Genomic DNA, 14,130 nt, shown 5'->3' on the forward strand with positions numbered 1-14,130 from the left:
AACATGTAATTATACAAAATTGCAGCACAAGTGAAAGGTACCAGTCTTTCAAAGACAGACGACAAAAGGGCTTTTAAGAGAGAAACAAGGTTGAGTAGAGTAATTTGAGAATATGCTGTGTAATTTGCTGTTCTAGAGTATGAAATGAAATGAATGATATTTTATTATAGTAGACACATTTAACCCATATAAATGATGCATTTAACCCATCCCTAGCTTATTGGGAGAGGTGGGCTGCTGAAAAGCACTGGGGAGCGGGAGTTGGGGGTTCAGTGTTGGCACAGGAAGCATCATTTCAATGTAAAAACAAAAATGGAGACTTTTTTTGAACAAGTGTAATATACTGCCAAATCAGAACGGCATTAAAGGCTGATAACCAGCATTGTTGATTTTAATTGGCATGAGATTTACTCTGATTAGCAACTGGCAGACTGTGATCCCCAAGTATATTGACAGGCTTTTAGATGCTAAAGTCATCCCTCAAACCCAAAATTAAATTAAAAAAACCTTTGAAACAACAGTCAAAAAAATGTATTTCTTGAGATGTATGTCAATGACTGATGTTTGCCATGCTGTACAACAATAAAGGAATAGGGGGAATAAAGTATAGTTATTAATGACAACACATGAGGAAACATAACATACATTAAGACAACTCCAACACTGTTTAGGTAAGTAGGACAAGGCGGTGGGAGAGAGAGTGTGTAGTGATCAGAGAGATTGGTTCTCTTTCCTGATAGTTGCTGTATGCTCACACATACAGTACAAGGCTTTGGAAGCAGCCTGCTTTGATGTACACAGAGCTTACCAAGAGAGAATGCATTTTGACACAAAGACGTTTCTTTCAAGTGTCACTTGAGCAGAGAGGGTAACTTTAACCATGTGACGTTAACCACCTGTGACGTACATGTTCTCACAAGATGCACGTTCAACAACAATACTGCACTCTAGGACAAATGATTGAGATTGAAACCATGTCCCACAATGGTCTAATTTACTGCAAAGATATTGTCTTCCAGACTTTTGAAAACCTTGGATATGGTGAATGTCAGCTGTCAAGAAAAGTTGAGTTGAGCTCCCAGGAAGTCTGCCTTAAAAAGGAGGAATACATGTTCGATATATGAATCAGGCTTAAATAGACACAAAGCATATAATTAGTAAAGGATGAAATCTAATAATCATTTTTAAACAAGTGTGAAACACATAAGAATAATGAAGTGATTTAACAAATGTAAAACTGATAATAATAATGTATGTGTAACTGAGTAAAGTGAAGGCTGTGTGTGGGTGGAAAGAGCTGATGTAAGCAGGGTGGGGGCCTGAAAGGCTGAGATCATAACAGATGTTGGGGTGTTGTCCGAACACATACACAGGTGTAACCTGACGCATGCTCGAACCTTGAGGAAGTGAGAGCATCTACAGAGGGAAGTTAGGTGTTTCCAGCACACACACACACACAAAAAGATGGGTGTTGTTCGCAGCACATACACATAGTCAATAATGTCATGTTAATCACATGCCGAGTGAGGGAGTGTTGGGGAGGAGGGGGGAGAGAGAGCTCAAAGTGTTATAAAAAGAGAGACTTGCAAATAGCAAGACGGGATTCAACGCGGGAGCCAACCAAGTGCTCCACGGAGGAAACACTGGACCTCGACAGCCGCATCGGAGGACTTCGTCTCTGTTCACAGAAAGAAGACAGCCGTTCCTGGACAAAGATTGAAAGACGGAGATTTTCCTCTCCCCCCTGTTTCACTTTAACAACCGGAAAACAGATGGACGCAGCCGCCCCAAAGACTTTGTACTGAGCCTAAGGGATCGCTGAAAGGACTTCGTTGGCCGCGCAGGAGGAGCCGAAGGTTCGGCCGGACCTTCGCTCCTAAAAACCCCAAAAGGACTTTTTACCACATCGTGAATCCAGCTCCACCGAGCCCCCTCGGCATCGAAAATTAATGAGTATAACCTAAGAAGAGATTGTAACCTGATCGAATCAAGTATAGTATTATTTTATGTGAGCTGTAGCTGTGCCCCTGCTAATATATCCTGCAATAAATATCTAATCTGCATTTAAAGTAAATTTCTCAAGAGAATTCATTTGCTGAAGTAGTAGAAGTTCCTTGTGGCAGTAAAAGGATAAATCTATTGTATGTTTAACAACAAGAGTTCTTAATGGTTATCCTAGTGACCGGTCCACTTAACAGTCCCTTACGGTTTTAGTTGTAATCCTAGCCGTTAAAATCTAACCTGGCAATTTACCAAGAGCCCAGATCCAATAGAGGAAAGCTGCCATAACTGACGCGACTAGGTAGAAGCGCCCGGCCAGGGTGGCCCCTCGGCCGAGTGCACGTTACCAGTGGAAGCAGGGTAGACGTCAGGAGTAACGGTAGTTAGCAGAAGCCAGGCGAGTTTCCTCGACAGAACACCAGCTCGCCAATCTTTTAATAGAGAGCTGAGTCAGTAGGTAGCCCCGTATCAGGCCAGAGAACCCCCGGATCTAACACAGCCCAAAGTGGAATCAGTAAAATCTGAACATTGGATATGACAGCTGAGGCTCTGTCATTTAAGGAGGGTGTGCCATCTCATCCCCCTCCAACCCTCCATGTTATTTATCCCACTGCTTCCATGTAGAGTCTGTATCTACTGTTGCCTTCATTTGAATACAATTGATCTGACTCAGCTGTTGGCACCCTTCATCCATGTCTGGTACCAACAGGTTTTTAGCTTTTTCCCTTTCACCTCATTTATGTTAATATTGCTCAGGTCAAGTGGGAGGTTGTTCAGAAAGTATGCAGGTTGAAGGTGAACACCACACAGTCAGGCTGATGACTTTTTAAAACACTCACAGAGAAGCAAACATGCACACTGCCTTAAAGTGCCTGGATTCATGTGATGGATGTGTGTGCAGAGGTGCACCTTCCCTGCTTTGATTCTAGATTCTGTCCCTATTGGCTTGCATTTTGAAGTAGTTGTGGGCAGGCCTTTTTCCATTAGGGGTGGTAATTAAAGCCACTGGGGGCCTCTGTGGGCCATTGTTTTTTCATAATTGATGCTGACCCTGGCTTTGTTCTCTGTTGAACCCCAAACGGCAATGTGGGGAAATGCAGTTATGAGCTCTCAAGTCAGGGTAATTGGAGGTTAAATGAATTTGTGAAAATGACTGCTGTGATATTAATGTATTCATTTACTCAACAAACTATGGACAGTCTTTCAGGTTGCCATGAGGCTGGATTTGCACCTGACCTTTAGGCTATTTGTCATGCTGTTTTTTTTTGTTTTTTTTAATGACCCTTTAATTACCATATACAGCTGACTTGACAGACCTAAGCTCTTTAAAATGTTAAATGTCACTTTATTAGAATGACATGAAAAACACAGCTTCATTAGGCTAAAGAGTAATATGAAAGATGTTAGCCTAATGGTACACTCTGCACTTTGTTCTTGGGAGAAACTGGACGACAGATTAAAACTATGAATAAAATCAGTGTGCCACCGATTCAAAAAGCTGACCATTGATGATCCATATTGTTTGTTTTGTCATAGCAGCTGGTATACAAGGCTTTTTTTCACCACTGTCCCAAAGATCATTTAAATCTCTCTGAAGTATAAAGCATCAACAATTCTAAAGCTTATCAGTTTACTATTGTGGTTATTTGCCGTAATCCCACCATTGAAATTATTAGAAAATAAAATTATTTTGTTTTTAATTTAAAAAACTAATCTTAGCATTTTAATTATGTTTTTCTATTTTCTATTGTTGTAAGCACTTCTCCTTCAAATAATGTATTTATTCATTTTGGACATTATGTCGTCTTGGCTCATGCTGAAGAACCTCCATGACGACGTTGTGTGTGTGTGTGTGTGTGTGTGTGTGTGTGTGTGTGTGTGTGGCTGTGACATTACCGTTTGTGTCACAATGTAAAAAATCACGTGACACATCTTTATAAATGTGTCAGCTGAAAACCAGACAGTTGGCAATCGATCAGTGCATCTTTACTTTTGGGAGTTAATCAGCTATGGTTTACATTTGAAGAGTCATCTTTCTTTTAACCTGATCAGTTTCATAGCGTAGCTGTGAAATTAGTTCTTTTTTTCTAGCTTGTGACTGCAAATGATTTTTGTCAATGTCACAGAAAATGTGATGTTATCCGTCCACATTTTCTGCCTGTTCTCTGGCAGTGGAATAAACACTATTTCACCATTTGTGAGGAGGAAAGGTTGATGCAGCAGCTCTTGTCCACTTGGCAGCACCATACAGAGCAGTGTTCAGAAACAGCTGCTTAGCTCATTATTGCTCACTACTTTCCAATTCACTTTTCATCATCACTTTTTATGGTATGTGTTGTACTAAAGCAGAAACCTGGGTCCCTGGGGAGCACTGCAGTTAACAGGCTGGACCCTGCAGGTTGGGAAGCCCCCCCGAGCCCCCACCTTCGAGGTCTGCCATGAACAGATGCTATTTACCCTCACAGGCAAGAGTAACCTGGGATGTAATTCATGAATGATACAGGCTCAACACCACAGCACTTGAACTTGGCATTTTATATGCTGCGGCTCTACATCATTTTTAGTTAAAGCTTGGATGTTAAATATTATATTAAATTACATTCAGATATAAAACGGTAAGCTCACGTGATGTTGAGAATAACTACCTTTGCTTGTCTCAAGCTGTGAGACAAGACCTTCATACCCATGAACTTGAACATGTACTCCAATTCTCTATTGATATGTCAACATAGCATAATGAATGTCACATGAATATTTTTGAACCTTTATCTTACGCAGTTACATTTCACATAATATAGAAAAAGGGGGCCGTTATTTGAAATGTGTTTCAAAAGGGCCGCATGTAGCCAATGTAAACTGTGAAGCCTTCTCAACTGTGAATATGCCATACTTCCTGTAAATAGGCCAATCATTGGCCCACTATTCCAGCCTTCATTTTAGTTACATAGTTTGTCTTGCACATTCATATTTCCCTTTGAACCCTGTTGTTCTCTGTAAGAAGTACGTTTTCACCTTCACAGAAGATGATAAAGCATTCCAGCAGATTTTCCATCAAATCTACCCTGATGGCACGGAATGGTCTAAATTATACCAATGTTGATGCCTCATGGATGTTAGTAGTACTTAAAATGTCCCCAAATGGGATTTGAATATGGCGGGACCTTGGATTTTGGTAGTAATATTTGGGGTAGGACTGTGATGGAACGGTGCTGGGGCAAAGAGCAGAGGACACCACAGAGAGTCGTTCATCACGGTGATGATTGTGCTATCTCCCCACTGGCAACCACAGAGAGAGGGGGTGGAAAGAGTTGGGACAGTTGGGGGGGCTATCTTGTGGGTTACCCACAAGATAATTGTACTCTCAATTATCTTGTCCTGTATTCATAAATACGTAGAGTGCTAATGAGGGGGCTGTACCCCGTTCCATAGATAACCTTATCAGCAGTACGTCTGGTTGAGATGGCAGCCTGACAGACAAGCCATGTCTCTCTTTTGCCTTCCCCAGCCAACTACCCTGATGAAGTCTGACGCCCTCCATGCTTCAAGTCTCTGTTAGATCTGATCACTGTGATTTTGTTGGTGTTCATCAAAGCTGTTGTGTTCCAGCTCTGCTGCTGCTGTGTGCTGTTGGGACTCGGTGTTTGTAAAGTATCTGTCATCTTTCTATCATTATGGCTCTTTCCCTCCCTTCCTCTAGTTACCCAAGCGATTCCCTCACTCTTCCATTTGTGTTTGTCGGTAAGAAGCACAGATCGGAAGAATACGGAGATATTTTACTTAAGGGTGTTGTTTGTATTTTCAGTAGTACAAAGTCATTAAAAAATAATGTAAGTAAAAACAGACTTGATTATAGTGTACTTATTCAAAGGGGGTTAGTCAGTGCACAGTAAAGAGTAACCTACCAATCGGACTATACATAGGCCTAATAATGATAAAGAGGGAGACAACTAAACATTGCTTAAGTAGAGGAAATTAATGACAAAACATCCACTACTAGGTAATACAATAACATATTGCACTGTATACACTGAATTAATATTTACCCTTTAAAAAGCAATAAGGTAATTAATCTCACTAAGAAAACCTTACAACAACAGTACATAGGGTTTGGATCTTTGCATGAGCTACTTCTATTACTAGACTAGACTTTAGTACAGCTAATCTCTTGATGGAGGAACTGAATCAAATGTAATTTTCCAGGAAAAGGACAAATTCAGTCAGTGATAGATATGAGGATACCACCAACAGCCCTCTTAGATCACGTCTTACTTTCCCCTTAGTCCGTCTCTCTTTTTTTAACATTTCTAGTGAGTATCTAGACTTTAACTCTCTCGTCACCTTACTTTCTTTATCTCATTTCCTTCTAACTGATCTACTTGTTCGCTTACCCTTTACCCATTACCCGCTACCTCTACTCTGGATTGTGTAGTCGTGGCTTTTTACTGAAGTTAACACTCCCAAGTTTAAAGGACACATGCTCCTGGTTCTCTGTCCGCCTGTTGAAGGATTCCCAGCTTCCTCGAACAGACAGCAACGGTAGCCTAAAGTTCCTCAAGCTTTGATCAAAGGAGGTAGAGCTACACGCTCCTCTCATTCTCTTGCCATGTTTTATTACTTCTATGCTTTTGCTTTTTGAGAAGGGAGAAAGACCATGTATTAACGTCCACCTAAATAACAGATTCTGATCCAGTCTCTTCCATAACCTCGTCTTTGTTGCATTTAAAAAACGAAAAAAAAAACGCTCCAGATGAGAGACTTCCTTAAGACCCAAATCCCCTAATTCCTCCCTTCTTTTGCACCGTATGAATACTTTTATGCAGATTGCTTCTCCTTGCAGAAGCACAAAGCAAGCATTAATGGATTACAGTCTGAGGTTACGTTGCCTGACTCGAAGGAAGCGATGAGTGTTAAGCACACTCAAAACATATTTGTTTTGACTTATATGATGCACAGGGATGGTCTGGTGCAATCAAGCAAATAGCTTCCAGGGAGGGTGTCAATCTGATGTTTTCCGCCCACTACCTTTCTCACCCTTTTCTCAGGTGAGTCTTTACTGTCTTGAAGGTCCCTGCCAGCATGATCGGCCGTCACATGGAATTAAAGCTTGCTCTCTACCCCTGCTGTCACTCTACAGGTTGAAAAGTGAGCGAAAGGTCCTGCTCACATGTCACATGCTATCCATCCGCTCTGTGGCTTCTCTGCAGGAGAAACAGTTGGCCCGAAACAAAAGGCAAAGCGTCTCTGTGAAGTTAACCCTTTTTATATTCAGTCACTGCAGTTATCACCACGATATATACAACCATGATGTACAGCATTTACAGACACGTATTGCTAGTTTTCACACTTGTATGTGACTGTAATGGATTTTTTTAAAATAATAGATGAGAAAATCGACATGCATCTCACTGCGATGCATGCATTACAACACCCAGCTGGAGTACATTAGACAGCTTTTCTAATCCAACAACAAAGCAAATCAATAAGGAATTCTCTGATGGCTCATTTTTACTGTGTTTGCTATGCACTATCAATATCCTCATGTACTTACCTCAATGGCTTTACATTTAATATTCATTGATTTTGATTGTCTGATGCAACGCTTTATGCAATTAGGCTTGATTTAGATTATTTTCTTCAAGGTCTCCTCACTATTTGTATTCTTTTTTTAGTTAACAGACAGTGGCTGCAGTCACCAGAAAGTTATCAGTCACACAGTCAGACATCCTGCCATTTGTGAGCTGATTGAGACCATACCTATGTGGAGAAATGTTTGCTCTTGCAACTTTATTTATTAATTTCGGGACTTTGGATTATACCCATATTTTTTCAATGTTAGGATCTATTTCTAAATATATTGTTATGATCTTAAATAAAGCAATTATTGCACTGATTTTCTTGGTAAATTCAGCATATAATGAAATGCATATCAAAGTAGAGCCCGACCGATTAATGGGTGGGCCCATTTACCATTAGGCCGCAGATATATATATCACACTATTCATATTATTTTGGACTTAAAAGGGCATGGGAATCGGTTTACTTTTCCATTACAGTTTCACGTGAACGTTGTCATTTGACAGTGAAAAGTCATGGCGGGGCGGAAGAGCAAAATAACTTTGTGGTCGTTTAATTCTCGTGTGTGGGAGCATTTTGGCTTCTCTGTAAAACACAATGACGGAATAAGAGTGGTATGTAGGCTTCATTCATGGAGAGAGCCATATGACGACGGCAATACTTTGATGCAACACCATCCTGTCAGTGACTGGACACGAGGCACAACAACGTATCATCGCGCCTTTAAGAAATTGTTAGCAGCAGAATCCGACCGGGCTAAAGCTATTACCAAATCTATTGGGGTATTTATTGCTGCAGACATGATCCATGCTGATCAAAGAAACAGGGTATTAACATGCCTCATATAGCACTTTAACTTCTTAAATGTTTTAAGATTTTATTTATTTCATTTTGTTTCACATTGGGTGTCTTGAAAGTTGTTTATCATGTAAAACTACAGCCCACAGTTGTTAGCTTTAAGTGTTCTTTTAGTAATAAATGGAAAGCAAAGATATATTCGTGCCCCCCCCCCCCCCCCCCTTTTGCTCATCTCCGACCGGGAATGATCTGATCCGTGACTGAAAACCACGATAGGATCTAAACCGTGAGTTTTGTAATCCGTTGCAGCCCTAATGACTGCACATAAAAACCCTCCACTACTTTGCCTTAACTATTCCGCTCTAGCCTCAGTAAGATTCAGCTTGATATTCAACTCTGATAATGTTCTAGTTATTACGCACACTTTTTATTAAAACACTTTGTAATCATAAAAGAAGGCCATAGTTTATTGCTTTTATTTCTAGATATCATGTTTGATAATATTACACACCAGCATTATCCAGGCAGGGTTTCCAATTTATAATAAGATCGTTGGATGCTTAATTACATCACCTGTAAGCTGTCTACATACTGAAGTTGTGAAACAGCTGATCATGTTAACTGTACCTTCAGAAGAGTACTTCATTGTGTTCATTGTTTGTGTAAACCTAAGTTTGGTTTGTTGCACCTACATATGCAAGGATTTAGAAAGAAACTAAAAAAGAGTTGAGATATACTGATACTGATATCGGATATCGAGCCGATACTGACTTAAATAACTGACATAAATACTTTGATATAAATATATGATATGATATATACTGTATTGCTGTTTAAGTTTTGACCAATTTGGTGTGTTAATAAGGTTAACACTTGAAAAGGTTTTCTTTTTTTACCATGTTTGTGTACAATTTATTTAGATCATTTATACATGTTTGTGTTGTACTGTATTTAGTTTTACAAGGAAATCAATGTCTAAGTCGAGCCTTAAGTTCCCTTACACTTCCGCTAAGTGTGCCAAACAGCTTATGAGCCATACAGCTTATGAATTAAACATTGATATTGGATCAGAGCTCGGTGTCGGCCAATACCCAAAGCCCATGTATCAGTATCGGGACAAAACAAAAGTCTGATTGGTGCATCCCTCTCATTGAACAACCTCTTTCCTACAGTAGCTGTGAACTGTTGATCCCAGTCAACCAGTTCCGCTCTGTAACCCCAAGCTGCTGGTGAAAATGATGGCTGACTGTATTGTGACTGATAAGAGATCTTTAAGACTCCATGCATCGGGAGAACCCCTGAGGCCCTTTCTTGGACAACTTGTTTGTGCATTGAGTTATAAAAAAAAATACACGTGAAGGCAGTGTGGTGGGGAACAAACAGCAGGGTGAAAAAGGTGTGAAAGCATGGAGGAGTATTTGGACCACAGCAATGCTCAGAAGCCGTCGACACAGACGGCGAGAAAACCCTCACCAATCCTCAGTTCCTCCTCTCTCCTGGGATTCCACTTCAAACACTGGCCAGCTGAGCTTCAGAGGGGACTGTTATCCCCCTCCCTCTGCCAGCCTAACAAGCCTGCTACTGTAATATGACATTGTTGATATGGAGTAGAGAAGGTCCTGATGCCTCCCATCGTGCCCCTTAGCCCCGACTTGAGAGTGCGACTTGAGCCACCGTCGATACAGGCACGAAATACCCTGCACTGCACTAGAGTATGTACAGCAGAGGCCTTGATCACAGCATGTGGGACTCAAATTGACTTTTGGACATTACCTAAAGCAGCTACGGTGGCATCACTGCTGATATCCTCACAAACACGATGGCATTTATGTTAACTTTTATGGATCTCCTGTGAACAGGGATGATTCTATGATATTTATTTAGCCTTCCAAACAGACAGGACCACCTATGGAGTTAATACAGCTCCGGCGACACCAAATTATTAGGAAATGAGGTCTGATTGCTGATGTGCCTGCTGCTGCAAGGCCGTCACTCAAGTTGCAAGCTGTTTGTGCTTGTGGCTCATCAGAGCTCTCCCGCCTCGCTGCTGAGTGAGACTTGACAACACCAAGGATAAAACTTCTGCTTTATTTATTTATTTCTACACAGCTTCCAATTTGCTTTAGCATTTTATAAATGAAATAACTAGGCTTATCGAGAGCTCTGGTAATCTGACACAATCCGTCCGCTTCTGCGAGAGTGTGGAGAAGACGGCGAGAGATTTGGGGCCAAATTGCGACACGATTCCCTTCCTGTTCTCACTGACTAAGCTACGATTAAACTCAGCCTAGCCTCCCTTGTCACCAAGTGCCATGTGGTTCAGAAAACCGATCGAAAACACAAAAAGGATGGCAAAAAAATGGTTATGGATCACAGGGACAGCAACGCATACATTGCCGAAGGTGGAAGCTCATCGATTGCACCGCAGAGAGTGGGACATAAAGGGGTGGTTCAGGTGGAGTTGGGTGAATCAGTCAGGAAGATGCAAAGATAAATGTAATGTAAAGGCATGTGAAGAGACACGTGGCTAGGACAGGAAGAAGCTGCATGACATAACAATGTGGCAGCAGCGGTGACAAAATGGTCCAACACGTTGAGATCCGGCTTATGTCTTTGATGGATTGCCCAGGGTGATATTTGTCAGAGAAAATAGAACAGCTTGAGGGGCACACTGTGAGTGCAGCGGGGCAGCACATCATAGTGACGCCAGGCTGGAGATGCCGTGTCTGCGGGAACGGGTAGAATTGCAATCATGGGACGCATGTGTGAGGCTTTCAGCGGGGCCTCTATGTGTCTCACAGGCAGGTTGACAGATGGAATGGAAATATCCACGAAAAGGAACAACAGAGAGAAGTATAATAGGCTTGTCTCTCAATGCGTGTGGAGACGTTTCACCTTTTCTCCTCTGTACATCCGGTTCTCCCACTGCCATAAACAATGCTTTACCAAACAGGCATAGACCTTAATAACAGTCTTCAGCATCAATATGATTATGCCAATGCAATGCAAGGAAACAGACTTTATTCTCACATTCTGAGATAATTATTGTAATTATTGCTTTTTTCCCCATGCTTTTGCAGCAGTCATCACAACGTAGCGCTGCATTTATTCTCAGCCATCCTCCTCAGCAAAAGGACTTAATCACATATTACCATAAACACACAACACATTGACACACATCCTCTGGCGTGACTGCTCACAAGTTGAGCAGGGAAGATAAATATTGACTCAGTCTTCTAATTAAAGGGCTTTATGACTATCGGAGCCTGACAAGGACATATAGTACACTAATTGCAAACAGTAGAATGCCAGGGGCAGTGTGTGCTGGTGATGATGTTGACCCTTTATCATCTCCTCTCTCCCCTGTGTAGGCCTGTTGCCAGGGGATCATTTAGACCGAGCGGCAGAATCAGATTAGAGGTCATCCTGGATGTGAGGAATTACACAATTTCACTGTAAATGCAGAAAACGTAGTTTGTGTGAAAATAGGGTTAATCTTGTTATGACAAGAGTTCATGCCAAGTTTCTAAAATGAGCACAGCTTCTAGTCCCGTTTCCTCTGCCAGCTCTTGTCTCTGCCTTCCACTAAGCCATGCCTTTTTTTAATCATCTTTACAGCAGAGCTACAATACACATAATGCCTTCCCCTAATGCTTGTTGTTTAGCTTTGGATTAATTTAGGTCCGCCATAGCAACAAAGTCATACAAAGTCACCAGTATCGACTGTGAATTGTGAAATATTGTAAAAATGAGACGGCATAGTTAAAGACTTAGCTCATGAATACTGAGGCAAGAACAAGAGCAAGCGAGAGCAAAGAGAGAGGGGATGAAGGAAATCACAATCCCAAAGAGAATTGTTCTGCTGTTCACATGTCTGATCAAGCTTAAAAATGCTATTACTCGATTGTCACTGGAGCTGTTCTCCCTGGCTTAACTCTTGAAGATGCACTGACCTTTTCAACACTTTACTACGTTAGGTCTATTACCCGCCGACAGTTCACCTCTCCCTTTTCCTTGCGAGACGATAACACCACCTCCCCTTTTTTATTGTGATGAAAAGGCAGAGCTGGCTTTAGTGTGATTTCATTTCCTCTGCTGTCGGAGCTTCTATAGGCAGAAGTCCTGACAGTCACTTTACCTGAAAGCAATCACCAGGAACGACCGTTGCTTTAGCGTGGGATTGAATACCAATAAATCTGACCCTCTTTATTTCCCCTCCAACACAGAATAGTGGAAGGATGCCAGCTTGTACAGACAAGAGAGTGGATTATCTTCCCTGGTGGACTTCTAGCTCCGTGATCCTGCATCCCCACGCAAAGCTTCCTTCAAATATGTAGTGGAAGGGATTGATTGGAGCTGATACTGGAATCCATATAATAGTAGCAATATTACATTTATATTACCTCAAGCATTCGGTATATCTCTGTTGCACTGTATGACTAAGGATCTTGGGCTTTGTTCTTTGAGTCTTCATTGCCACTGGAGGAGGTCAGAGCACTTAGTTTATAGTGACTCAGAACTGCGTCTGCAGTCTGCCTCCCACTAAAGCGTCTGTCCCATTCATCTATTGATATTCAGCCCAATATTTTTTTGTGCTTTTCTATGTGCAGCACAGTGTTATTTTTGGCTGATGTATACAACGAACCCAGACAACCACCATCTGCATCATTCTGTCCCCCTCTTAGTTTCAAAGACCATGACGCAAGTATCTCAAAATGGCTTCCCGGTTGATTTTGTTAATTAAGGGCAGAGGAGGTAAGGATTGATTCCCTGTTTTGTTTGTGCTCCTTCTGACAAAGAGGCTGTTTTGGCCCTTTAGAGGGGAGAGCAAGCTTGAAGTGAACGGCAAGATTTGGGCCAAATATAACTATATCCCCATAATACTTCCATGGCAACAAGACACAATAGCTACACCCACTTTGCTGGTAACCACCTGGTATTATCCTTTTATCCTCTCCCACTGGGGTGTTAATGTTGAGCCATGATTGAGCTGGAACTTTACCAATTTACTATATAAATTCAAATGGAGCCTTGTACTTAATTCACACACCAAACATCCATGCAGCGACGGAGGACAGACCTACGCTAAAACACAGATTCCACACGAGTTGATGAGCTAGAGACGGATTTGTTTACGCCGTCTGTATTCCGCCAGGTAACTACTGTGATATGACCATGTTTTTCAGTGATGTGTGTGTGTGCGTGCCATCGCACTGCACAGGTGGCGTGCAGCAGAGACAGGAGCCGGTCTGTGAGCAGGTAGAATACCACTGAGGTGGAAATAACAGTCTGGATTGGTCAGCCGCTCTGAGAGGCCTGGCATGAAATGCTGCAGGTACTGCTGACTGCACACTGCTGCTCCCTCTGCGCTGGACATAATCTTGTACAGGTGCATCCATGTGACTTTGTTTGTCTGGGCAAGACATGCAGGTAGAAGGCATAAGAAAAAAAGGTAAAGAGCCTTACGGCTGTTTGACATAGTGTTGCAGTATGAAGTGTGTAGGCCAGCCTGTAGGTTAGTGTCGCACTGGTTCCCTGGATGAAGAGCTAATGGGATTCCTCCAGTGAATGTTGGATTGATGCAGAAAATTAACTTTAGCTGTTAATGATACTTACATGTTTCGTTCAACAAGGTAATCTTCTCAAATGAACACCACCATTACGATGTTAGAAGAATAATTGCAATCTCTTAAAAAAGTTAACGTCTGGCTATATCTAAACTATGGACTTAACTTAAGCACCACTAAGCTAAAGGTG

The 14,130-nt window shown here is 41.7% G+C and overlaps 1 protein-coding gene across 8 annotated transcripts in view; it reads left to right on the plus strand.

The window, feature by feature from the left end:
- Nucleotides 1-14,130, plus strand: part of nrxn2b (neurexin 2b) — a 620,971-nt gene that overhangs the window by 78,431 nt on the left and 528,410 nt on the right. The window lies entirely within an intron of this gene.

Source organism: Anarrhichthys ocellatus, unplaced genomic scaffold (genome assembly GCF_004355925.1).
Source record: "Anarrhichthys ocellatus isolate YVR2014 unplaced genomic scaffold, GSC_Weel_1.0 scaffold11, whole genome shotgun sequence".
Lineage (NCBI taxonomy): Eukaryota > Metazoa > Chordata > Actinopteri > Perciformes > Anarhichadidae > Anarrhichthys > Anarrhichthys ocellatus.